The sequence below is a fragment of the Misgurnus anguillicaudatus genome, chromosome 21, assembly GCF_027580225.2.
Source record: "Misgurnus anguillicaudatus chromosome 21, ASM2758022v2, whole genome shotgun sequence".
Taxonomy (NCBI): domain Eukaryota; kingdom Metazoa; phylum Chordata; class Actinopteri; order Cypriniformes; family Cobitidae; genus Misgurnus; species Misgurnus anguillicaudatus.
In genome coordinates this window covers 20,896,041-20,921,652 of record NC_073357.2, presented here as the reverse complement: position 1 = coordinate 20,921,652, position 25,612 = coordinate 20,896,041, and the positions used below count along the sequence as shown (strand labels likewise).

Below are 25,612 nucleotides of genomic sequence, written 5' to 3'. Positions count from 1 at the left end.
GAATGTTAAAAAAAGCTTTGGGATAAACTGCAAAGAATGCCCAAAATGAATGTCTGTACAAACTTCTAAACAAATGAATTTACCAAGTCTATGAAGCCTCCTCCTATAAAACTATATAATATTTACAAAAATAAAAATGGTATAAATAAATTGATGTTTCTTTTTTATTTCTATTTAGCCTTCATACAAAATTAAATGTAAACTCACAGTCAAATAATCAGATTTTAGGGCTCACCTTAATATTAATAAAGTTCATCTTAATCTCAGTCAGTGATAAATGCTGTAATCCAGGTGTCTCAAACTATTGGATCATTTTAATAACAAATTCTTCAGTCACAGTATTAACTTTCAAAATTCCATCATTTTGATCAATCTACTATTATAGTAATATGTGGAAAAAAAATGTATTAGCATACTACATCATATACATATACTCATAACAAGACCAATAGCTGCCTACACACTTTTATTGCACGTTTCTTTCCCACTTTTTTAACACGTGAACCAGATTTTTCTCATCTGTAGTTCAGTTTTGCGTAGCATTACATGTCCTGTTCTCCCTCCCTATATGGTGTCACCATTGGAAACTGTGACTTGACGCGAACTAACCCCACAACTCCCCTTAAAGCAGGACCTAAACGTAAGATTCATAGGATCCATAAACCTTGCCTTGGTTACCGTGCTTCACATTGCATTAGTGTTTGTCTGCCACTATAACAGGTGTACACCATTAAATCCATTACATCAAGTGGAGGCGCAACCAAAATAAAAGTCCTCATACACACCAAAAATTATTAAACAATTAAATCATATAAATGTAAATAAACAAAATAATGTCTTAAAATACACACATAACAAATATGATGCATATGGTTCTTTACACTCCCACCAAATCTTACCATGTACTTAAACATGAATGAGTTCTAGATTTGAACATTTTAATTCACATTCAACATGGAAAGATAATTTTTTTTTATCTCAAACACCTTTTTTTTAACTAGCCTTCTTATCAAACACACTTTCCATCAACAATACTAGCTTTTGTATGGGCCTATCAATTATTGATGCTTTATCAACATGTTTGCCTTTTATATCAAGTTTAGAGGTGCCTACAAGTATTTTGGCCTTTCGAACAAGTGTAGTGGAAGACTTTTTATTATGCTTTTATTTTCATATTATTCATCCTATTTTTCATTTTTTAATTACAATCATAAGCTCATAAATTGTGATTCATATGGAGATCATGTTTTTCTGCTAACGTACAGAATTATGCTCTTTCTGTCTTTTCAGCAAGTACAATGTCCAAGGACTTAAACATCATGTACCATCATGTGCTGTCCTATATGATGTTTAACTGTTTATGTTCTTAATCACTGACAAACTGAAGGTTATCTTCTAGATGACGTAGAAACGGATGATTGTACGTGTTTCAGCATCTTACTATAAATGTGTGTTCAACCTTGTAATCGGGGCTCTTGGGTTTTAGACTTCTAGCACCAGGGAGTGAGAGCCTATTCTGCAGAATATATAAAATTCAGACAAAGAAAATTCTGTCGACAGTGTGTCTGTGTGATCCTTGACTTTCACTGTGTGATCAAATCAAAGGGCACGGGGGCGTTGGAAAGCGTAAAATCTGGGAGAAAAGGTATGATTTTCCTCCTAAAGGAACACTGAGTGTAAAAGCACTCACTTTATTAAGGGAAAAAAATCATTGCGGATGGCAAAGAAATGAGAGCACAGAGTAAGATAAAGACCAAGGACGAACTGACTCAGACTAAGTCAGAGCTAAACATTAAGCATAATGTTTTCCTACATCAGATTCATTACATGATGAACCTAACTTTCTGTTTTTTCCTCCTCCATATGCACCTGCACGTACCCCACCTGGGGTACATTTCCCTTATACAAAGGTACCTCTTCTAGATGATGATCTCCAACCCCCTCCAAGAAGACTCCCACAACCACCCGCACAAGAAGCATTACCAAGAATACAAACTGCACCCCCGCCAGCACAAGAACTACCACCTGAGCTAAACCCACCAATCCTCCTCGACAGCATCTTGGAAGAGGAAGAGGGGGAAGTTCAGATAAAAACATCAACATAGGAGAGGTAACATCCTGGGAATCCTACCTAAAGCAAATGTTCCTCGGGGGACTTCAACCTGAAATTCCAACGAAGGTGAAGCAAACCTGCATCGGATGGGAATCAGGAAAGCTGAGTGAGGTCATTACACATTCTGTACATGCTGAATGCCTGCATGACGAAGAAAAACTAAAGAAGCAGAGAAAGGCCGATCAACAACTATCTTCAGCTTTTGTCAAGATAGGCAAATGGGGCCAGCAACGGCGTAATCAGCACAGTTTCCCTTCACAAGGACAACGTTTCCAGGAGAACTGGCAGCAGAAAGAACAAGAGAAGAGGAAAGCAAAGCAGTGGCCGGAAAATTCAAAAGAAAAAGTTTGCTGGTATTGTGGACAGAAAGAACACTTGAAAAACCAATGTTTCCAATTCCTGAAATCTCAAGAGACACCGGAATCCCAAGTGGGCGCAGGAAACTTTGCGGGGTGTAAAGAAAAAGGGGACTGAAGCCAGGAGGGGGAAAGAGAGAATCAGACGGAAGGGGGTAAGTCCAATCTTGTTTTTTCTGCGGTTCAAATGCCATATTATCTGCTTGCAAATTCTGTTTTTTCTAATGTGTGTGATAGGGAAAGAAATGCTCTATGCAATGAAGAACTTGCTTTGCTTGATGTTGATCGAGAGGCATACTCTAAACTGCCTCTCGAAGAAATAATGGTTGAGGGACAGACATTGTTGTTTATGGTAGACTCTGGATGCAACTCACTCTGTCATACGCAAAGATGAATTCCCATTTGTCACCTTGAGTGGGCAGTTTAATTCATCTATGAGTGCTACGAGGCATATAGTGAGGGAAGAATTTACTGCTCCACTCTGTTGTATGCATGACGGTAACGAGTTTATGCATATGTTCCTCTTATCTGACGCGTGTCCGGTAAACCTCATGGAGAGGGATTTGATGTGTAAAATGAATGCTAGCATCTTATGTAACAACCAAGGCCTGAATATTTCTTGTTGGGATCCCAGAATGTCATCTGTGTGTGTCTCTGTTGTATGTGTATGAATGGGCCTTTCAGAGTGAAGAGTTGCATGCTGAAGGGAAAATAAGATTGCCACAAGCCAGCGAGGTCATTCCAGCTGATAACATGCATTGCACAGCTCATAGAAATGGTTCTCTGTAAAAACAGAAGGTTTGACTATAACCCATATATGCTGGAATGACTCATGGTGTGTGGCACTCGTTCAAATTGACAGAAAAGCAAGAACAAATTTTTGATGTTGAAAATTCGGTACCCCATGTTTCCATTGCAAAAAATACCAGTCAGCCATGGGAAAAAGCAGGTGAATTTGCAAAGGCCTGTAGCGAGGCTGTTGATTGGGAAATGTTGTCAGAAAACGTGCAGTTCTCAGAGCAGATAACAGAACACAGGAGAAGTTGTGTTTCTTTTTTCATTGCTGAGAGAGAGAGAGTTGTAATACAGAAAGCTGTTTCTGCAGATTCAAATTTACAAAACATTTTGCCAGCACACATGACGTGTGCTAGTATTGATTTAACGCAACAAGTTCTTGACAAAGTACCTGATTACCTGTGGGCTAAAGATAAATATGATGTGGGTTTGATTAAAGGGTGTGAATCAGTAGTTATTAGAGCCCGACCGATTTATCGTTTTGCCGATTTTATCGGCCGATATGAGCATGTCACAGATATATCTGTATCGGCGTATAAGCTGCAGATATGGAGCCGATATGAACGTTTGATACAGAACACATTAAATGCTTTTGAAAGATGTAAGTACTTGTTTGTCCAGCAGAGTGCGCCCTACTGGTTGCTAATGGTGACCCAGGTCACAGTAATGACACCAGCCAATCCCCCACCCCCTTCACTTCAGTCAGTGATCTCTCAGTTCAGGTGGCGGCAGTCACACAGTGTCTTCTTCACAACATTTTTACACCTGGTATTAAGACACGCTTTGGTCGATTGGATTATAAATGGACAAGAGAGACGCATTCCCGTTTACATTTGGTGTAATCCGTCTCTTTGTCGACTTGCGAGTTAAAATGCAAGCAGGAGAAATGACGCGAGATGGAGAAATGACACGTTTAAACTACGCGCAGCCGTGCACTTATATAACACTATATGAGATAACTGCTGCTTGTGTTGTTAGTTAACGTGCTCATTTCAGAGCAATTGATTCAATAAGCTCGCGCAACTCTACACCCTTGCTCAATAAAAGAGACGGAGCGAAGACGCTTTAGTTTTATAAAAGTCTAAAGTTTGCACGGAACCCTGGGTTTGTGTTATAAAAACGTTGTGCACAACATTAAACATAGTGTACATTAGTATGTGCTCCGTCAAGCATTGTCTTCGTAACGGTGAGTGGCGTGAGTGGCGTTAAGTTGTGAAGTACACAACTTACTGTAAAGCTAATAATCAATGATTTCATAAGTTTCTCTTTATAACGTTATTCTCGTCAAAACTGCAAATGATGCAAGTTTTATGTATTTTGTTCTCTTTGTGTTTTAAAGATATTTATAATAAGTCAAGTTTACTGTTTAGTGCACTGATATCAGACTAATTTTGGATAATAAAGTTTATTGTTAACTTCTTGCCTATAGTACATATCTTTGTCACATCAATATAAGTGTTGGATCACCACATTAGTGAGTAATCACCACATTTGTGAGTGATCATTGCATTGCATTTATTCATATACAGTATATTATGTTAAAGTATATAGTGTATTTTATGTGCAGTACTGTAGTATAATATACTGTAGTATATGTGTACTGAACTATAATATACACATAAAGAATATCGGCCGATATATCGTTATCGGTCTTTTTTTACTCCCTAATATCTGTATCGGCATCGGCCCGAAAAAACGCACATCGGTCGGGCTCTAGTAGTTATCACCCCAAAAAGTGATTACAGACTATGTAAACCTCAAACCCTCTGAAAAGGGAGGCGCGTGAGGGAATAAGGCCAGTATTTGAGGCCTTATTGGAGAAAGGGATAATTGTTCCCTGCCCACACTCACCTGTAAGAACACCCATTTTTCCTGTACAAAAGGTCAGAGAAGCAGGTCAGCCCACAGAGTGGAGGTTTGTTCAAGATCTCCAAGCAGTAAATGCTGCGGTACAAGCAAGGGCACCTAATGTGCCAAACCCTTACACAATTGTCTCACAGATACCAGCTGACAGCCAGTGGTTTTCTGGAGTGAGGAGTGTAGTTCAATTCAATTCAATTTTATTTATATAGCGCTTTTCACAATTGGTGATTGTTTCAAAGCAGCTTTACATTAATAGAAGCAGTGGAAAGCACAGAAAAACGACAGATAGCACAACATAATACACGATAGCACAAGCAGCTAAATTTGCTGCGGCTATGAATCAACATTATAAGCGTGCGTATTGCTAATGTAACGTAAAGAAGACGGTGCTAAGTTAAGCCCAAGAAGGCTGCCTCCCCGGGTTGAAAAACCCCCTAGGAGAAAAAAACCCCAGGCTCAGCCGGGGAAGTAAAAAAAAGTCATAGGAGGGAAAAACCCTTGGGAGATATATTTATATATACATTGAAACGATTAAGGAGATTAGGCGGAGGTTAAGCGGGTTCTGCCGGTGGTCGTTGGTCATGCATCAGCTGGGCATCACCTTGAAGGTCTGCCGGTGGGTCAGAGGTGTGCCGACTTTCACATTTACCGGAACTGGGTCTGTTTCTCTCATTGTCCTCGGAGACAAGGACGAGACATGAAGAAAGAAAAACAAAACCCAATTAGCGTAGGGGCCATTCATATGTATACACATGTACATATACACAAACATATATATATATATATATATATATATATATATATATATATATATATATATATATATATATATATATATATATATATATATATATATATATATATATATATATATATATATATATATATATATATATATATATATATATATATATAACGTCATCCCAGTGACAGACTCTGCACAGTTCGGTTTAGGGAGAACGAGAAAAATGCACGGGACGGCGAATGTTTTTGGAAATGGATGCAGTGACACCCTTTTAAGGACTGAAGTCCCGCCCCCGACTAGTGGGCTTAACACCACAAATCTATACCCACCGAGCTTTATTGAAATCCGGACGAGCAAGGGAGTAAAGGGGAGACGGGGACGTGACTGCGCCAGCCATCTCCTGATGCCTGTCTGGGCTTCACAGTACTCCCCTACTCGACTCAGAAACCTCAGGAGGAGGGCCGAGCAAGTGATAACATATTGCCATACATAACTTTCAATCACTCCTCTGCGCTTGGCAATTAATGGCCCGATTTGGGGTTTTATTGGTCTAGTTTTGAAGTTTTGGCCTTGTATTGTGGTTTGTATGTGCACAGAGTAGCGTTTCTTTTCCTTATATGTAGCCTTTTCTATTTTTATACATGACATTTGTTTTTGAAAGTTTATGCCCGGCTCATGGTTTGCTGCACATATGTAAACGAGTAAGGAGAGATTAAACATTTTTCTTAAGAATATTAATAGCATTTACCATGCTTTGAAGTGTTGACGAAAATGAGGATTTAGTTTATTTATTTATTAGGTTGTACAAGCTATCTATTGTGAGATGAGTACCATTACTAAAACAATTATGTGAATACCTTGTTAAAGAGAAAAGTTTTAAGTCTAGATTTAAAGGTATCTATTGTGTCTGATTCTCGGACAACAGTTGGTAAATCATTCCAGAGCTTAGGGGCTAAGTAGGAAAAGGATCTTCCACCTTTAGACACTTTTGATATTTTAGGGATAACTAAGAGACCAGAATTTTGCGAACGCAGTGCACGTGATGGATTGTATTCTGATAGTAATTCTCTAAGATATGAGGGTGCTAGGCCATTTAAGGCTTTGTAGGTGATAAGTGATATTTTAAATTGTATGCGATAATTAACTGGTAGCCAGTGTAAAGATGCCAGAATTGGACTTATGTGGTCATACTTCTTAGATCGAGTAAGCACTCTTGCAGAAGCGTTTTGAACTAGCTGCAGCTTGTTTACCTGATTTGCATGGCATCCCCCAAGTAGCGAGTTATGGCGTATTTTTGAGATATTTCTAAGATGGAAGAATGCTGTGCGGCAGACGTTGCCGATATGACTATCGAAGGATAAGTTGCTGTCGAACATCACACCTAAGTTCCTAACCGAGGAAGATGGCACCACAGTGCAGCCATCTATGTGCAACTTGTAATCTGACATATTATGTTTGTAGCGATTCGGTTCAATAATAAGCATCTCTGTCTTATTGGAGTTAAGCTTAAGAAAGTTATGTGCCATCCAGTCACTAACATCGCTAATGCAGTCTGTTAGCTTAGAAAACGTGTGGGTTTCGCTGGGATGTGAGGAGATGTAAAGCTGGGTATCATCCCCATAGCAGTGAAAACTTATGTTATGTTTCCTGATAATGTCTCCTAGGGGTAACATATATAACGAGAACAGGATAGGACCTAAAACTGATCCCTGCGGTACACCGTATTTAACCAGGGAGTGATATGACTCTTCCTCATTTACATAAACAAAGTGATAGCGATTGGTTAAATACGACCTAAAACAAGCTAACGCGCCTGACCACTGATACCAACATAGTTTTCTAGTCTATTGAGTAAGATTGTGTGATCTATTGTGTCAAAGGCTGCACTAAGGTCTAATAATATAAGGATTGAGATTTCACCACGATCGGATGTTAACAGGAGGTCATTTGTAACTCTAAGCAGCGCTGTCTCTGTGCTATGGTGGGGCCTGAATCCTGATTGGAACTTTTCATACGTACTATTATTTGTCAAGAATGTGCGTAACTGGCTAGCCACTACCTTTTCTAATATTTTCGAAAGAAAAGGGAGATTGGTCTAAAGTTATTAAGCTCTCCCTGATCAAGCTTTGGTTTTTTAATCAGCGGTTTAATAACTGCTAGCTTGAAAGCTGTTGGGACATATCCTATTGCTAGCGATGAGTTAAAGATGTGTAGTACCGGGGTTGACACTACAGGGAATACCTCTTTAAGTAGTTTTGTGGGAACGGGTTCTAATATACAGGACGATGATTTGGATGATGTGACTAGTTTAGAGAGCTCATCTATTGTAGTAGGTTTAAAGAATCAAGATGTTCATATGGTAATCTAGTGTTTAGTGAACTAATGGGTAGAGTGATAGCTTAAACGATAAAACAATGTTTTCCCTAATAGCCGTAATTTTGTTAGAAAAGAAGTTCATGAAATCGTTACTATTGTGTTGAAGTTTACTATTGGTTTCTGTTTGTTCTTTGTTTCTTGTCAGTTTTGCAACTGTGCTAAAGAGGAAACGAGGGTTGTTATGATTTTCTTTAACAGGGGTGCAAACTCATCAGGGGTGAAAAAGGTGACAAGACACAAGCGCTCTTATATAAGCGGATACGCGGCTTGCACGCTCCTCTTAAACAGAAACAGGTATATAGCGCATATAGCACTGTTGTCAACGGCTTAAAATCACTTAACTTAAAACTGCGGTGCGTGAACAAATGTTAAGCTTTATGACCACGCGCACAGCAACGTGACGTGGGCGCGTAACCTCAAATGAGAAAATCCTACGAGTTAAGTATGTGCACTCCATCTGCAGACTGCTTAAACTTCGGCAGCAAATGAGGTGGCTATAAATTGTAAAACATAACCCGCCAAACTGGCTAGTAATTTGACATTGTTACCACAATAGCTGGACATGATTTTCATAATTTCATTTACTGCTACCATGTCGCAGACCCCCCTCACCCCTCATTTTCAAATACTCATCGGATCTAGACGAATCACAAGAATGACCTATTTTGTATCAAAAAACGGCGAATTTCGCCGAAAGGTGACAAGTTTGCACCCCTGTTTAATAAGCGTACTGAGATAGGTAGATCTGGCCGTTTTTATAGCCTGTCTGTAGTGTTTAAAGGTGCCCTTCCTCTGGCGTTTTTATTGTTTTAGACTGTTGTCTGAGGTCTACTCATGATGTTTGCATGATTTTTACATCCAAAAACATCAAAATCAATAAGTAATAGGCTATTTTGTACCCTGGTTTTGAGGCTGGTTAGAGAAGTGATCCGTTTGAATGGGCGGGCTGCATTGACGACTTGGAAGTAAACACCCACTGCTATTATTGGATAACAGTTTTTCGTTCAAACTAACTTTCAATTTAATCTCATGTGTAATCAGTTTAATGTTAAGTGAGTGTCTTAAGACACAGTGTCTTTCTTACACACGCATACTTTATCATAAACCCTTTTGACACACACACGCGTGTCTTTTATCGTAAACCCACGCACAAAAACACACACACACACACACACACACACACACGTGTCTTTTATCGTAAACCCTTTCGATGCGCGTGTAGCAGCGCATGCACACACACACACACACACACACACACGTCTTTTACACAAACCCTTTCGACACACGTGTAATGAATGCACAAACACACACGTCTTTTATCACATTCGATGCGTGTGCATCATGAATTCGCGTGAATCGCGTCCCTCTAAAGAGAACTCATAGTGACACAAAGTACTAAAGTGTTTTACTCGCACACACGCGTGCGTGTCTTTTATCATAAACCCTTTCAACGTGTGTGCAGCATGAATTCGCGTCCTTCGGAATATATAATATGATTCATACTGTAAAAATAATTGACTTACCATTAAGAACAATACAGATACATTACAGAAATGCACACATATACATCTCAGTAGCCATTAAAACTTTAAATATATGAATAATAAAACCTATAACGTGATAAAAACACCATAAAAACACTACACTGAAGGGAAAAATAGGAGGAACATAGGGGGAACTGAGTTCGACACAACACCGGCCACTACAGTGACACATAGTACTAAAGTGCTTTACTCACATAAGCTGCGCCATTCTGTCCGGATCCGCTTTTTAATCGCAGTCTCTCTTCAAATCCAGCGTTCTTCTGAACATCCAAATATGTAGCAACTGTTATGATTCCCTCGTTTAATAGGAATGATGTCTCTCGACGAAAAACAATGGCCCGATTACGGTACAGTTGACGTTTAGCCATCCTTGCTGTAACTTGTTATGAAAACTAACTCAACTACACGTAATATGTGGGCGCGGGCTCAAGTTGAACAGCTCATGAATATTAATGACCTCGATCAGTTCCACGTCACACTGATAAGATTTTTAAACTGACCTGATTTCTCCGCTTATTTCTTTTCAGTGGCTAGAGCTGACAGAGGAGGCGGAAGTTAATTTCACATTCACGACACAACACAAACACACATGGACCTAACACATATCAAAAAATCCAAGTAAAACGGTTTTATGTGGAAGGGCCTCTTTAACACTCTCTTTCCATGCTGCACGCCATACCTCTAACTTTGTGCTTCTATAATTTCTTTCCATTTTTCTAGCTGCCTTTTTAAGAGCTGCGGTGTGATGGTCATACCATGGAGCTGGCGGTTTTTCTTTGATTTTCTTTTTTCGAATGGGAGCAACGGCATCCAGTGTGTTAGAACAGACATTGTTCAGGTTTTCTATTACAGTATCTAGATCGTCACAGTTATCTGCTACATGTTTCATTTGGGACAGGGCTGGAAGAGTGCTAATAAAGCTATCTTTAGTGGTGGAAATTATTGTTCTGGCTAGTCGGTAGCATGTTGTGGATTGAGTGATCCTATCAAGAAGTACAGTGTATGACACAAGGTAATGGTCAGAAACTGCATCACTCTGAGGTGATATTTCGATGTCATTAATATTGAGTCCGAGTGACAGAATTAAGTCTAATGTGTGCTTACGAGTATGCGTGGGCCCTGACACGTTTTGTTTAATACCGAGAGAATTTAGAACATCCATAAACACACGTCCTAATGCATCTTTTGAGTTATCCACATGAATATTAAAATCACCAACGATAAGAGCTTTATCTACAGTGACTATAAGCTCAGACAGGAAATTTGCTATTTCTTTAAGGAAATCTGCATGGTGGCCCGGAGGTCTATAGATTGTAGCTAAGAGAATAGAAAGGTGTTTGTTGTTACGATCAGTTATTTCCATATTTAATAACATTAGTTCAAATGAATTAAATTTTAGTTCAGATTTTTGGTTAACTTTAAAAATGTTGTTGTATATTGTAGCTACACCGCCCCCTCTCCCCTTTAATCGAGGTTCGTGTTTATAATAATAGTCTTGTGGGGTGGATTCGTTTAAACTAATGTAGTCATCTGCTTTAAGCCAGGTTTCTGTTAAACAGAGTGCATCTAAGTTTTGGTCATTAATTATTTCATTACCAATAGGTTCTTTATTGGTAAGCGATCTAAATGTTAAGAAGGCCGAATTTTAACATTCGAGGTTCATCTGGTGATGTATTGTTTTCTAATTTTATGTTAATCAAATTTGTACGTGATGTGGCAAGCGGTGCTCTGTATTTGCTTGTTCGGGGAACAGATACAGTTGAAATGTGTTGATATTCAGGTAAGATCGACTCGAAGTGCTGGGATATATGAGATCTTGACATATTATGCCAGCCAACAGACGGACGGTTAAGATGATCCGTCTGTTTCCTGACCTGGGCCCTGGATAGTCAGACTATATCAGAATAAAGACTATTAACCCTCTGGGGTCTAAGGGGTTTTTAGGGCCCTGGAGAAGTTTTGACATGCACTGACATTTGTGCTTTTTTCAGTTGCTTAAAAACATAATAATGGCAAAAGTCTTATAACACTGTGTTCAGCACAAACTGGGTTACTATATTATATGATCAACATGTATGTACATGTTTGTATTTTTGAGAGAAAAATGTTTATGCGTGGTTTTTGAAAAAGCTAAATTTTTTAGTGACTGATTTAAGTCCAAAAAACCCATACTAAACATGTTTTCCCAAGACTTTTCAAAACAGGATCTAGTAGTCTAGAGTTTTTTCTTTAAAATTATGTGAAAATCATTCTGCTTACTCATTTACAAAAGACAATATATTGATTTACAAATTCAAAGTCACTTTTTGGTTAGGAAGGCAATATGCAAGGAGGCTGGAAGCTCTTGAATAATCTGTGATTGACAGCTGAAGAACAAAAGACTTGCATAATGAGCTGCATAATGAGCCTTTAGGCAGTAAGATGACGCCTTGTTACGTGTTTGTTTGTAAAAGCAACACAAAAAAAATGCCTTCCCATGCGTGATCCTGCGTTAAATAAACTTACTGTGCAGAGATATACGCGAACAAACAGGGTTTTAGATGTGTTTAGATGCGTCTTAATACAAAAGTGCATCAAATATGAGACATTGTGTGTTTGTGTGTGCGTTTGGCCGTCGACCGCGTCTGACGGAAGCACAAAGAAAACATAAGCGCCTGGAGATAACTTGTATTTACAGGCGAGAGAGCATCTTTTATAATTTTACCACAAAGCGCGTCAAATATGAGGCATCATGTGTTTTTGTGTGCGTTTGGACATCGATCCCGTCACACTGACGTGACGAAGCACACACTCGCGTCTGTTTGGAGATAACTTTATGCGCGAGTAAACAATAGTAGATGTGATGTTTGCAATGGCACCTTTTATAGGAATACCACAAAGCACGTCAAATATGAGGCATCGTGTGTTTGTGTGTGCGTTTGGACATCGTGTCACTGACAAAGCACACACACTCGCGTCTGTTTGGAGATAACTTTAGGCGCGAGTAAACAAGTAGATGTGATGTTTACAATCGCATATTTTATAATGATACCACAAAGCGCGTCAAATATGAGGTATCGTGTGTTTGTGTGTGCGTTTGGATGTTGATCGCGTCTGTTTGATGAAGCACACACTCGCGTCTGAAGATAACTTAAGATACAGTCTGAGTCAGTAAACAAGTAGATGTCATGTCACCAGCACTTGGATTAAAACTCAACACAGCACTGAATGGCTACAGAGACGAAGTCTCCATTGACTGGGGTTGACTAATGAATATGGATGATCTCTGCTCTTCTCTTCAATGGAGCGGGGCGTGGCTCATTATAGATAATGCAGTAACACGAGAAAGACGGTACATCTCACTCTTCTAAGACAGTAAACAACGAATTACAATATTTGTTTTCGATTTCACTTACATCTTCCAAAAGCAGACATTCCAAGCATTGTGTAGACATGTATCTTTTGTTTCTATGTCAAGTATTCGTTAAGTTACAGATAATTTTTCTGACGTGTTTCTGAAAGGACTTCACTGAGGGAGAGAGAACAAAACGCACATCATGTTTGTTTTCTTAATTGTGCGAAAAGCACAACATTCTGTTTTTATTGGGAGTGGACAGAAAAAAAACTAGACACTTTTACGTTTTAAATGATGTATAAATCATATCTGTATGTCCAAAATCAGCAAAGTTATCTAACTCTCTTTGCGGAGTGATTGAAAAATAAAGAGTTTGTGGCGCCCACGCCGCCGTCGACCCCAGAGTGTTAATCAGATTTCTGGTAAGTATAGCACTTCCTTCTGATGTCGGATGAAGGCCATCTCGGGTTAGGAGGAATGGTCTCCCCCAGAAATGCTTCCAATTGTCTATAAACCCTACATTATGCTGAGGGCACCACTTTGATATCCAGCCATTGAGAGACACTAATCTACTATGTGTTTCATCTCCCCGGTAGGCGGGGAGGGGACCAGAGCATATTACATTGTCTGACATTGTTTTTGCAATTTCACACATCTCCTTAATAGTATCTTTAGTGATTTCCGACTGTCGAAGTCTGGTGTCATTTGTGCCGGCGTGAATAACAATCTTAGAAAACTTCCGCTTAGCATTAGCCAGCACTTTAAGTTTGGATCTAATGTCAGTACATTTGAGGGGTATAGCCAGAGCCCCACGATTTACAACCCAGAATTGCATTGTTCATTACAGAAACTTGTGTTGGATGATGATTTTGCTTTATTGCAGTACGTGGATGACCTCTTGGTGGCGGCACCGACTCAGCAATCGTGCACAGACAACACCATACGGCTGCTCACTCATCTAGCTAAGGAAGGTCATAAGGTCAACCCTAAGAAAGTCCAGTGCTCAGTCCACAAAGTAACCTTTTTAGGACATGAAATTACACCAATGGGTAAGTCTCTCTCTCCAAAGAGAATAAGAGGCGATAGCTAAGATACCAAAACCCATTACAAAGAAACAAGTAATGTCATTTTTGGGTATGACATCATATTGCAGGACTTTTATTAGGGCTGCACGTTTTTAAGTTTTTAATTAACCGTTAACCGACACCCTTAGCGGTTAATACTCGGTTAACCATATTATGCGCAAGGCAACCCAGAGATACAGACACACAAGAAAGGGGTAGTTATTAATTTTTAACACCTTTAATAACTGGTTGGACCACATTTAAAACAAAATTAATTTATAGAAATAAAACGCAGTGGTAAGGACAGAGCAGCTTAAGTATGTCACTGACTTTTGCGTTCGCGGGGATGGTTGGCTGGGCGATGGTAATCGCAGGCTCCGCGACCGCTTCTCTATGATGCCCGGGTGTTGGCTGGGTTTGCCGCGATAGTCGGTGAAACGGTGATTGCCGGTGCTTCAGCCTCTCACCGGTTAGATCACTTGCCCACCCCGACACCGTCTTTCACCGTCATTTTGATATTTTCTTGTAATTAAATCATTTAGCTTCGTTAGAGAGAGCAAACACTTATAACTGAATGTGTCTGCTGCATGAATTCACAGCGGAGTTGAATGCGCGTCACGTCATAAAGCAGCAGGTGTCAGATTTCATTTATTTCTGTCAGAGTTTGCGAGGCGAGCTGAATGACCAGACGATAGCAGAAGCCGCGTGCTTACTCGTTTTTGTTATAATGCACATATATGATGTTTAATATAAGCGAGATAGTTTTGTTGTATTTTTATCAAGAAAAATAATAAACCCATCATTCAAGCAGCGCTTTATAGAGGAGTAGCCGGTTGCACTGCTTGGAACTGGCGAGTTCTGCGAGAATTACCTGCGCACATTGACTCAAACACTTAATTAAACCAGCTGTTTATTCATAAGCACGCAAATTCATACGCGATTTAATACTGCTTACGCAAGCGCTGCATTTAAACAATTGCGTAATTCAAAAGTGAATGTAAAATGCGCACGTCTGTATGCATTAACCGGTGGGAAAATTCTGTTGTACATGAAGTATATAAGCACTGCATTGCAATACTTGCATTTTGCCCTGTCATTCTCGATTTTAAAGTGCTCCCACGCTGTGCTTTTCTTTGCCTGCTTCATATTAGAAAACTGCTACTACTTGTGGACATTACAAATGTCTGGGAGCGCTTTGGTGGTCTCTGGTGGTGCAAAAATGTATTACAACTAAATTCAATGCACGCCATTGATGCCATTTAACCGAGCAAAATGTTTCACACGGTTAAACAATTTTTAACGGTTAATCGGTTAACCATGGACACCCCTAACTTTTATTGCTAATTATTCTGAGATGCAACAACCATTGCATGACATGATTTATGAGAAACCTTTGGCACTATCAGAGGAGGTAGAATGGACAGAGAAGGCTGAAAGGGCATTTGTGGAACTAAAACAGACATTACAGCAGGCACCCACTTTGGGGCTGCCATATCCAAAAAAGCCTTTAGTTCAAATGTTGGATGAAAGAAATGGCTGTATGACATCTGTTTTGTTGCAAGAACATGGTGACAAGTTGAGACCAGTTGCATATTTTTCAGGTCGCCTTGATGCGGTGGCCAGGGGCCTACCAGGATGTCTCAGGGCAGTGGCACCTGCAGAGAAAGCTGTACAAGCCAGCAGTGAGTTTGTGGGTTACGCACAGCTGCAGCTGCAGGTCCCTCACTCTGTGTCTCACATACTGCTTGAACAGCGCACATCTCACTTGTCTGCAGCAAGGTGGCTGCGTTATTCCTGTGCATTGTTACAAATGTCTAATGTCACAGTTGAAAGGTGTACAGTTCTGAACCCGGCGACATTGTTACCTACACCTGATGAAGGTACACCACATTGTTGTTTGTCTGCCCTGCGGGAAGTATGTACACTGAGGCCTGACCTAGCTGACACACCCATACCTAATTGCACCCTCACATATTTTGTGGATGGTTCCTCTTCCAGAGATGACAGAGGCATGAATAGGATGGGGTGGGCAGGTGTGTCTGACGTTGAAGTAGTGAAATCCGGATGCTTACCACCTCACAAATCTGCAAAGGTGGATGAATTGCATGCACTAACACAAGCTTGTCAACTTGCTACTAATCAATCTAAAACCATTTACATTGACTGCTGGTTTTACTGACAGCTGCTCTCCTAGAGCAAATTTTACTCCTTTCTCAAATAGCTGTGTGCAAATGCAAAGCGCAGACCAAGGAACAGGACGTGGTGTCCAGAGGCAACGCACGCACGGACGCAGCGGCAAAGCAAGCTTCTCTCATGTCCACTAACGTAGATTTTTCTCTTACACAGATTTCCCAGGAAAAGGAAGCTGAAACAGCACAGGAGTCACTAATAAGCATGCAAACATTTTCTCTCCCAACAGAAATAGCTCTATGGAAATTGTGTGGAGCTACCAAAACTCCTGAAGGGATTTGGATGGGCCCAAATCAAAAACCTTGCTTACCTAAACACTTTTATTCCCATTTTGCTAGGTTGACACATGGCTTAGACCACGTGTCCAAAGGATGAATGCTGACAGCCATGGCACAAAATTGGTTCACAAAGGGTTTTTCTCCTGTAGCACAGAGACACTGTGAAAACTGTCATATATGTCTGGGTAATAGTGTTGCAAGAAGGGTAAAAACTGCACCTTTGGGGCATCCCATTCCTGAGGGACCATTCACACATGTAATGATGGATTACATTGAATTGACACCAGCAGAGGGCAAACGTTATTGTTTGGTGATGACAGACATGTTTTCAAAGTGGACTGAAGCCACACCCACCAAACATGCAGACAGTGCTGGGGTAACAAAAATGCTATTGAAAGACATTATTCCTAGATGGGGAATCCCAAACAAAATTTCCAGTGACAATGGAGCACACTTCACTGCCCAAGTGGTGAAAGATGTGGGTAAATTTTTGCAAATCAATTTGACCAATCACTGTGCCTACCACCCACAAAGTGGAGGTGCAGTGGAAAAAGAGAATGGCACCATCAAGGCAAAACTAAGCAAAATGTGTGAAGAAACAAAATTGAATTGGGTTCAGTGCTTACCACTGGTACTCATGTACATGAGAATGAGGGTCAGAGACCGAACAAAATTGTCCCCATTTGAAATACTTTTTGGTAGACCACCACATAAGGGGTGGGAGCCACACAGGGCGACAGGTGATACCCTTCGAAATGAAAATGACATGTTGCAGTATTGTATTTCTATGTCTTCTATCCTTCAAAATATCTCAAAACAGGTTAAAGCAGCACTACCACGCCCCGCAGAGGGACCTTTGCACAACATCAAACCAGGAGATTTCGTGTTGGTGAAAAACCTGAGGAGGAAATCCTGGAAGGCGAGACGGTGGGAGGACTCACACCGCCATGAAGGTCGCGGAGCGTGCCACCTGGGTGCACGTTGCCCATTGCCGGAGGGTTGGTCCTGGACTGCAAGGTGTAAACCAAAGGGAGGACGGCTAGTCGACTGCTACGGACCACTTTTTCGTATTGGTGGGAACCACAGATACCTGTATACTGCAAGTTTATACGAAGAACGACACGAGAGAACTGCAACAGCTCACAAGGTATTGGAGGACGACTCCAGTATTCTGGGTTTGGTTTGGAAACACGCACACAAAATCTTTAATGTGGGTAATCGACACAATGCTTGCAGCTTAATAACTGTAATTACAACACCAGCTTTGAGACCCACATTAATTTGGACACTAAGATAATTTCATTCGAACAAGAAAGCAGGATAGCTTGGCACGACTGCACCGTGTGGTCCTACCAAACCCGAACCTACAAAGGAAATTAATCAACAAGGGCTCACGACCCCAACTCTAACGGTGCTCCAGGGCTCACGACCCCAACTCTAACTGTGCTCAATCCAAAATCATCAAGGGCTCACGACCCCAACTCTAACTGTGCTCAATTTCTCCAAGAAAACAAACTATTTTTCTTCTTTAAAAAATGAGGTTCATGATCATATTATGTGTGTGCATTTTTGCTTTTGCAACTGCACAGAACTCTATGTACACTATGGTTAAGGGTAATAACCAGAGCTACGTAACGATGACAGTAAATGAAGTTATGAATAAATCATAAAAAGGGAGGAGTGTAGTGGAGGGCTTTTTATTATGCTTTTATTTTCATATCATTCATCCTATTTTTCATTTTTTTATTACAATCATAAGCTCATAAATTGTGATGCATATGGAGATTATGTTTTTCTGCTAACGTACAGAATTATGCTCTTTCTGTCTTTTCAGCAAGTACAATGTCCAAGGACTTAAACATCATGTACCATCATGTGCTGTCCTATATGATGTTTAACTGTTTATGTTCTTAATCACTGACAAACTGAAGGTTATCTTCTAGATGACGTAGAAACGGATGATTGTTCGTGTTTCAGCATCTTACTATAAATGTGTGTTCAACCTTGTAATCGGGGCTCTTGGGTTTTAGACTTCTAGCACCAGGGAGTGAGAGCCTATTCTGCAGAATATATAAAATTCAGACAAAGAAAATTCTGTCGACAGTGTGTCTGTGTGATCATTGACTTTCACTCTTAGTGAGTATTATTTGATGCAGCTAAAATTCCACGACACAAGTCCATCAGAGCAAGTAGAAGTTTGTTCCACTTTACCCAATTTCCACTGATTCCTTGGCAAATCATCATCCTTCAAAGGTGCAGTGTGTAATTTTTAGAAGAATCTCTTTACAGAAAATCAAAATAATGTACAAAACTATATGATTAGGGGTGTATAAAGACCTTTCTTTATAAACCGTTATGTTTTATTACCTTAGAATGAGCTGTTTTTATCTACATACACCGAGGGTCCCCTTACATGGAAGTCGCCATTTTGTGCCGCGCTTGAGATTTGAGATGTCATTGACAACAAGCACACATACCCTCATGCGTTTGTGAGCAGCATTGACAAATACATGAACCCTGCGCGTGCTGTTTGCTGTGATTGTTTTTAATGATAAGAGTATGAACCGTTTGATATATGAGATGAAATAAAACTTACCACTGAGTTTAACCGCAGATCTTACTTGTCTCTGTCGTCTATGTGACGCAAAAGTCAGCACACATCACCATTTCAAATCAGTTTACAAGACTGCTCTTGTTAGTTTACATTGCGTTGTAAAAATGACGACATTATCTTCATACGTGCTTAATTCATAATAAGAACGTAGTAACACAAGCTTTTATTTTGCTATAATATATATTAACAATCATATATGTCATTTTAGGATACAAACTATAATTCTATATTGACAAGCACATTATCTGGTTCATGTTGGTCCAGTTTAATTCAGATGACTCGGTGTATTCATTTTAATTGTAAGCCTTTAAAAAGTAATTATTGTAGATGCAATTTTGTACTATTTAATAGCTTAAATTCTTTAATTTAAAACCATCCCGAAGAATTCCACAGATTTTTTCCAATAATTCTAAAACTAAAACAGCCTTTCAGTTTACAGTGTTAGATTTGTGGCTGATTTTCTCATAAGAAAAATAAATATTACTGTTAAATGTCTTTCAGATAATAAAAATACTAGTTCACTGTATGTATTTGTTAATGTTTTATACAGGAATAAGTCTGAAGCACACCATAAACCAGTTATATCCATTCATACAGGGCTAGTAGTATGTACAGCTGTATATTATACAGAGACACACCCAGGTATCGGATCGGTACCCGGTATCGGCCGATACCCTGAGCCCAGGTATCGGAATCAGTATCGGGAAGAGAAAAATGGTATCGGAACATCTCTATTTAAAACGGAAACTTAAAATCATATCAGAGGTACAAAATGTCATTGAAACACACCAGTGGCTTTGCTGTCATCAGGATAAAACATGTTATCCTCGAACCCTCCCTCCCAACAGAGCCTCCCCACAAAACAAATCCCAATTTAACCCCTGTACATATACTATATATATTCTCATTATTTTTAACACATCTATAGTTTTGTGCTGGCACAGAGTTAGACTCTTTTGACTCCACACAGGAACAGCAACGCATGCGGCATGACATAAGAAACATCCTGGATCTGTTTTTTTGCTGTTCTTTATTCTTTTTTTATGTATTATAGAAGTATCGGATCGGGACTCGGTATCGGCAGATCCTCAAAATCAAATGACTCGGACTCGAGGGCAAAAAAACCTGATCGGGACATCCCTAGTATTTGTAGTCTGCCCTTCTCCAGCTACACTTAAAGTTACTGCATTCGTACTGCCACTAAAAACACCTTGAGAAGAATCTGTTGAGGGAACTGACTTCACTCTTCTTATGAAGTTATTGTCATGCAAACAGGTAGGATTTTTTCTTTTACAGTTATATACGTTTTGTTCGTCTTGACGCAAGGATTCCAGTGATATAAGACACTTGACATTTGGACAAGATTTGTGGGAGTTATGAGCATCAACGCGTTTGTTATCGCTATAGCGCCACCTATAGGCCAATCTCTATCAACCTCTCCCCAAATTGGGTCCTACCATTTGGCCAAGTCTCAAGTCTCTAGGCCTTAAGGTTTGGTCTGCACGATCCGTTCTGCGGCAGAAGAAAAATAATAAATAGAATAATAATAAAAATCCATACAAATACAATAGGGTTTCAGCCCTACGGGCTTGAACCCCTAATAATAATAAAACAGACAAATACAATAGGTTTTCAGCACTTCGTGCTCGAAACCCTAAAAAGTCATCCACCATACCCACACACATGAATACAGCAGCCATGACATTACTACTAAAACCCAACAAAGATCCATCTCATCCCTCAAGCTACTGACCTCTCTCATTATTAAATACTGATTTGAAAATTATCACCAAAGCATTAGCAACCAGAATAGAAACAGTCACCCCCACACTCATTCATCCAGATCAGACAGGTTTCATAAAAAATAGACACGCTACAGATAATGTCCGTAGACATTTTAATTTATTTAATATATCACAAGTAAGACAACAGAAAACAATTATCATTTCACTTGACGCAGAAAAAGCCTTCGATAAGGTAAACTGGGCATTTTTATTCAATACACTTCACACGTTTGGTTTTGGAGAGTCGTTCATCCACTGGATTAAAATACTGTATTCATCACCCAGGGCCACCATCACCACCAACGGAATTACTTCACAGAGTTTCACACTACATCAGGGCACCAGACAGGGATGTCCTCTCTCGCCCTCCCTCTTTGCCAGTTTTATTGAACCTTTTGCAGCAGCAATACGACAAAACACCATAATCAAAGGAATTCAGGTAGACAATGTACAACACAAAATCAGTTTATATGCAGATGATCTTTTACTATATCTACAGAACCCACGAGTGTCACTTCAAGAAACGTTCAATATTATCAGTAGATTCTCACTTGTCTCACATTACACTATCAACTGGAACAAGTCAATTTTACTACCACTATCAGATGATGCATGGGATTCTGGAGCTCAGGACCCCTCCCTCCACCTTCACACAGGCAACATCAAGTACCTAGGGATTCAGATTTCCCCCAGTATGTCACTCTCAACTACACTCCTCTCCTTAAGAAAATTGAAGACGAATATAAACGCTGGTCTAAACATCCACTAACATTAATCGGAAGAATAGCCGCTGTAAAGATGAAAACCCTACCTCAAATTAACTACCTTTTTTCTATGATCCCCGTCACTCCTACAGATAAATGGTTCAAAACTCTTAATTCTTTAACAACACAATTTTATTGGAAAAATAAAAAACCCAGAATTTCACTCTCAACACTACAAAATAAAAAATCACATGGGGGGCTTGAGGCTCCAAACTTCCATCATTACTTCCTGGCAAATCAATTACAGTATTTAGTTAAATGGATCAATATACACAAGTACAATTACCCATGGCTAGAATTGGAACAAAACCAGTGCATAAATATCCCAATTTTCAAAGGTGCAGTGTGTAATTTTTAGAAGAATCTCTTTACAGAAAATCAAAATAATATACAAAACTATATGATTAGGGGTGTATAAAAACTTTTCTTTATAAACCGTTATGTTTTATTACCTTAGAATGAGCTGTTTTTATCTACATACACCGAGGGTCCCCTTACATGGAAGTCGCCATTTTGTGCCGCCATGTTTCTACAGAAGCCCTTAACGGACAAACTTTTTTTACCAAGTTGTCTTCGACGATGACATGTTTGTTTCGTGGCGGCTAACGTAGCTTCTCTATGCGTTTCAAAAGTGAAGGGTGAGCAGTGGACTAAGCCGTTGGTTGCAATGCGCAACCTTACCACTAGATGCCACAAAAATGTACACACTGTACCTTAAATAAAACAATGTCACCAATTTGCATATTCCTTTTAGGAACAAGCCATTTTTGTCAGGCAGCTAGATTTGCAAGGTATTCCTTGCGCCAGCGACTCCAAAACTGCTCTGATAGATACTGAACTTGTTGCCACCTTTTTCGGGCATAAACATCCTCTTTAAACTCTCCTGGTGGAGGTAAAGCAGTAGTTGATTTCAGTGTGAGTAAATGGTTAGGAGTAATTGGTCTCAAACTCTTTTGGTCAGTTAGACAATCAACAGTGAGCGGTCTGCTATTCACAATTGCCATTGCTTCATAAAGAAATGTTCGCAAAGAAGTATCATCCAATTTCACTGGATGAGATGAAAGTATAGAATTCAAAACAGACCTCATCGTTCTGATCTGACGTTCCCACACTCCACAAGAATGCAGTAACTTTCTGTGTCAACTTCTTCAAGTGCCTTTTTGAGTTCATTTTTTGCAGCCACAAAATTTGATCTCCCCTTCCTCTCACAATCAATTAAGAAATCCAACCTCTTCCAAAGCATTACTATACAATCAACTCTGACAGCCTGGTGGAAAACAAATCAAATCACAAAATCATCACTAGAATTAACTTCTTTAACTCTGGGACCCTGTACCGGGTCCAGAATTATCTTATTTTGACTTAATATAAAATATTACTGTAATTTGTAATAGGGGTGTAACGGTACGCAAAAATCACGGTTCGGTGCGAACCCCGGTTTTGAAGCCACGGTTCGGTTCATTTTCGGTACAGTAAGGGAAAAATGCAAACATTAAACTGCAGGTTGTTTATTACTATAAACTTTTTTTTACAATTTGTTTACACTTTTTTAAACACTTTTTTATTAAATATAACATATAAAATATATATAAAATGAAAAAATAATAAATAAAATACTACTGCAAAGTTCTTTTTTTACATTATTTTATAACAGAAGGTAACTCTTTTCTTAACCTTCTCTTAAACTTTTTCTACTAAAACCTTGAACTAACAAATTCAATTCCTGAATACATTTATGAACAATTAGCCTACATTTTTGCCACCAAAAATGTTCTGTTTTGATTTATTTTGGATTGTTTACCTCACAGTATTGAATTGGCTATGTACCATCTCTGTATAAAAATAATATTACTGCTCTATGTGTAACTGCATAGCAAGCAACATGATGATATACTTATTATACACTCATTTTGAGATTAGTGAGCTGCATACATAGCCATCTTTGATCTTTTGCACGTTTCTCCTAATCTTTGTTTGTGTCATCAATGTAAGCTGTGACTTTACTTACGAACCCCTCCGCAGCTGAGTAACAGCTGAGTAAGCCCGGGTTACAGCTCTTCTCTGTCCCGACCAGCTGATCGCATTGTGACAATGATATATGATTGACGTGATATGCAGATGAAAATTCTGATCACGCATTCCTTATTCTCGCTGTCACAGAAAGTGCGTCTCATGAATGCGTAGCAACGAAAGACGCGCAACCTCTCACTCACTTTTGAAAGAACAAAGCAGCGCGTTGACACGCGTTTAACATGCGCTTTTAGATACGACACGTAAACGTTTACATCAATAATCAATCGGATATACAACTAAGTAAATAAAAATCTTTCTGCGGGCCGAATTATGTTATATGTTTGACAGAAGACTTGCGCTGAACGAGGAGACTTCCGCCACTTAATATGTTCGTGCGGAAACGCACGTATTATGTTCCGCACAGGCGCACACAAAATGCATTCGGCCTTTCGGTGCACGTGTGCACCGTGCCGAAAGCCCTGAACCGAAACGGTCCGGTTCGAATACACGTACCGTTACACCCCTAATTTGTAATGGTCTGTCATGGACCCAGTACCACATATGAGATACTGTTTGAAAGCTTAGAGTCTCTACTTTCTGCAGATATGCATCACTTTGAGATATGTTTTACTGTAAGAAAGTTATTTACACTTAATTTACACTATCACCCCCCCCACACACACACAATTTTTTAAATGATTTAATATTCACATATTTCATATTTTTCAAGTATGACAAACATGGGCAAGTCTTATATCAAATGAAAGCTCACACTCTCAGGAATAAGGCTGCAGCATTATTTTCATCACATATCCAACAATCGTCGAATGAATTATGAGGTAAAAAATGGTCTTTTGTAAACATATGGGAAACTTGAGTATGAACTGCCTCAGATATCACAGATAGCCACAAATGATACACCATCTTTTCTCTTAGGTCCTACTTTAAAAAATGAGTCCATTCACAGCATTTTCTTTGGTTGTGTGCATGAATAATCCCTTGCTATTTATTATATGTGCAAAACAAAAAATTAATATATGAAAAATGTATTTTCACACACTTCAGTAAAATGAGAATAACTTTTGAATGTGACATGCTAAAGAGATCATTCTTTTTTGGGGTGTTTACTGTCTGCTGCTGCTAACAACCAGAACTGTCTGCAGTCTGCTAGAGCACCCAGAACCAGAGTTATACACTATCAAAGACAGTATTTACAACATAAAAAGAAAATTTGGTGTTTTATCATATGAAAAACAACATAAATAACACTATTTGTCACAAACAGCAGCTTTTTCTGTAACTTTAAAGGGTTTTCTTTAAAATGATATAAAGATATTGCATTTATTCCACTGTATGTGGGTATGGGAGCACTTCAAATATGTTTAGGCTGAAATTAAATACAAAAAGGGTATTATTCCTCCCATCAGTTGGAGTAAAATAACTTTTGCATTTATAACGATAGAGAAAAAAATCGTTTTTCCTCTGTAAGCTGGCAATTGCTGGAATCAAACAAAACTGTCTGCAGGTTTCGTTACCATTCAGGGCCAGACTTATACACTTTTAAATACAGACTTTAGAAAAAAACTATCAAAAAGCGCCTATTTATTTTTGTGTTTATTAGAGGACTAACAACACATACAACCACGTTGAGCACTTTTAACAGTGTTTTATGTAATTTCAAAGGGTTTCCTGTAAAATGATACCAAACTTTTGTATGTGCACCTCTGCTTGTTGGTATGAGAAGCTTTTGAAATTGGGTAGGCCAAATCCAGGCGGAAA

At 39.3% G+C, this 25,612-nt stretch overlaps 1 protein-coding gene across 4 annotated transcripts in view; it reads right to left on the bottom strand.

The window, feature by feature from the left end:
• zdhhc13 (zDHHC palmitoyltransferase 13) overlaps nt 1–25,612 on the bottom strand; it is a 191,333-nt gene that overhangs the window by 147,026 nt on the left and 18,695 nt on the right. The window lies entirely within an intron of this gene.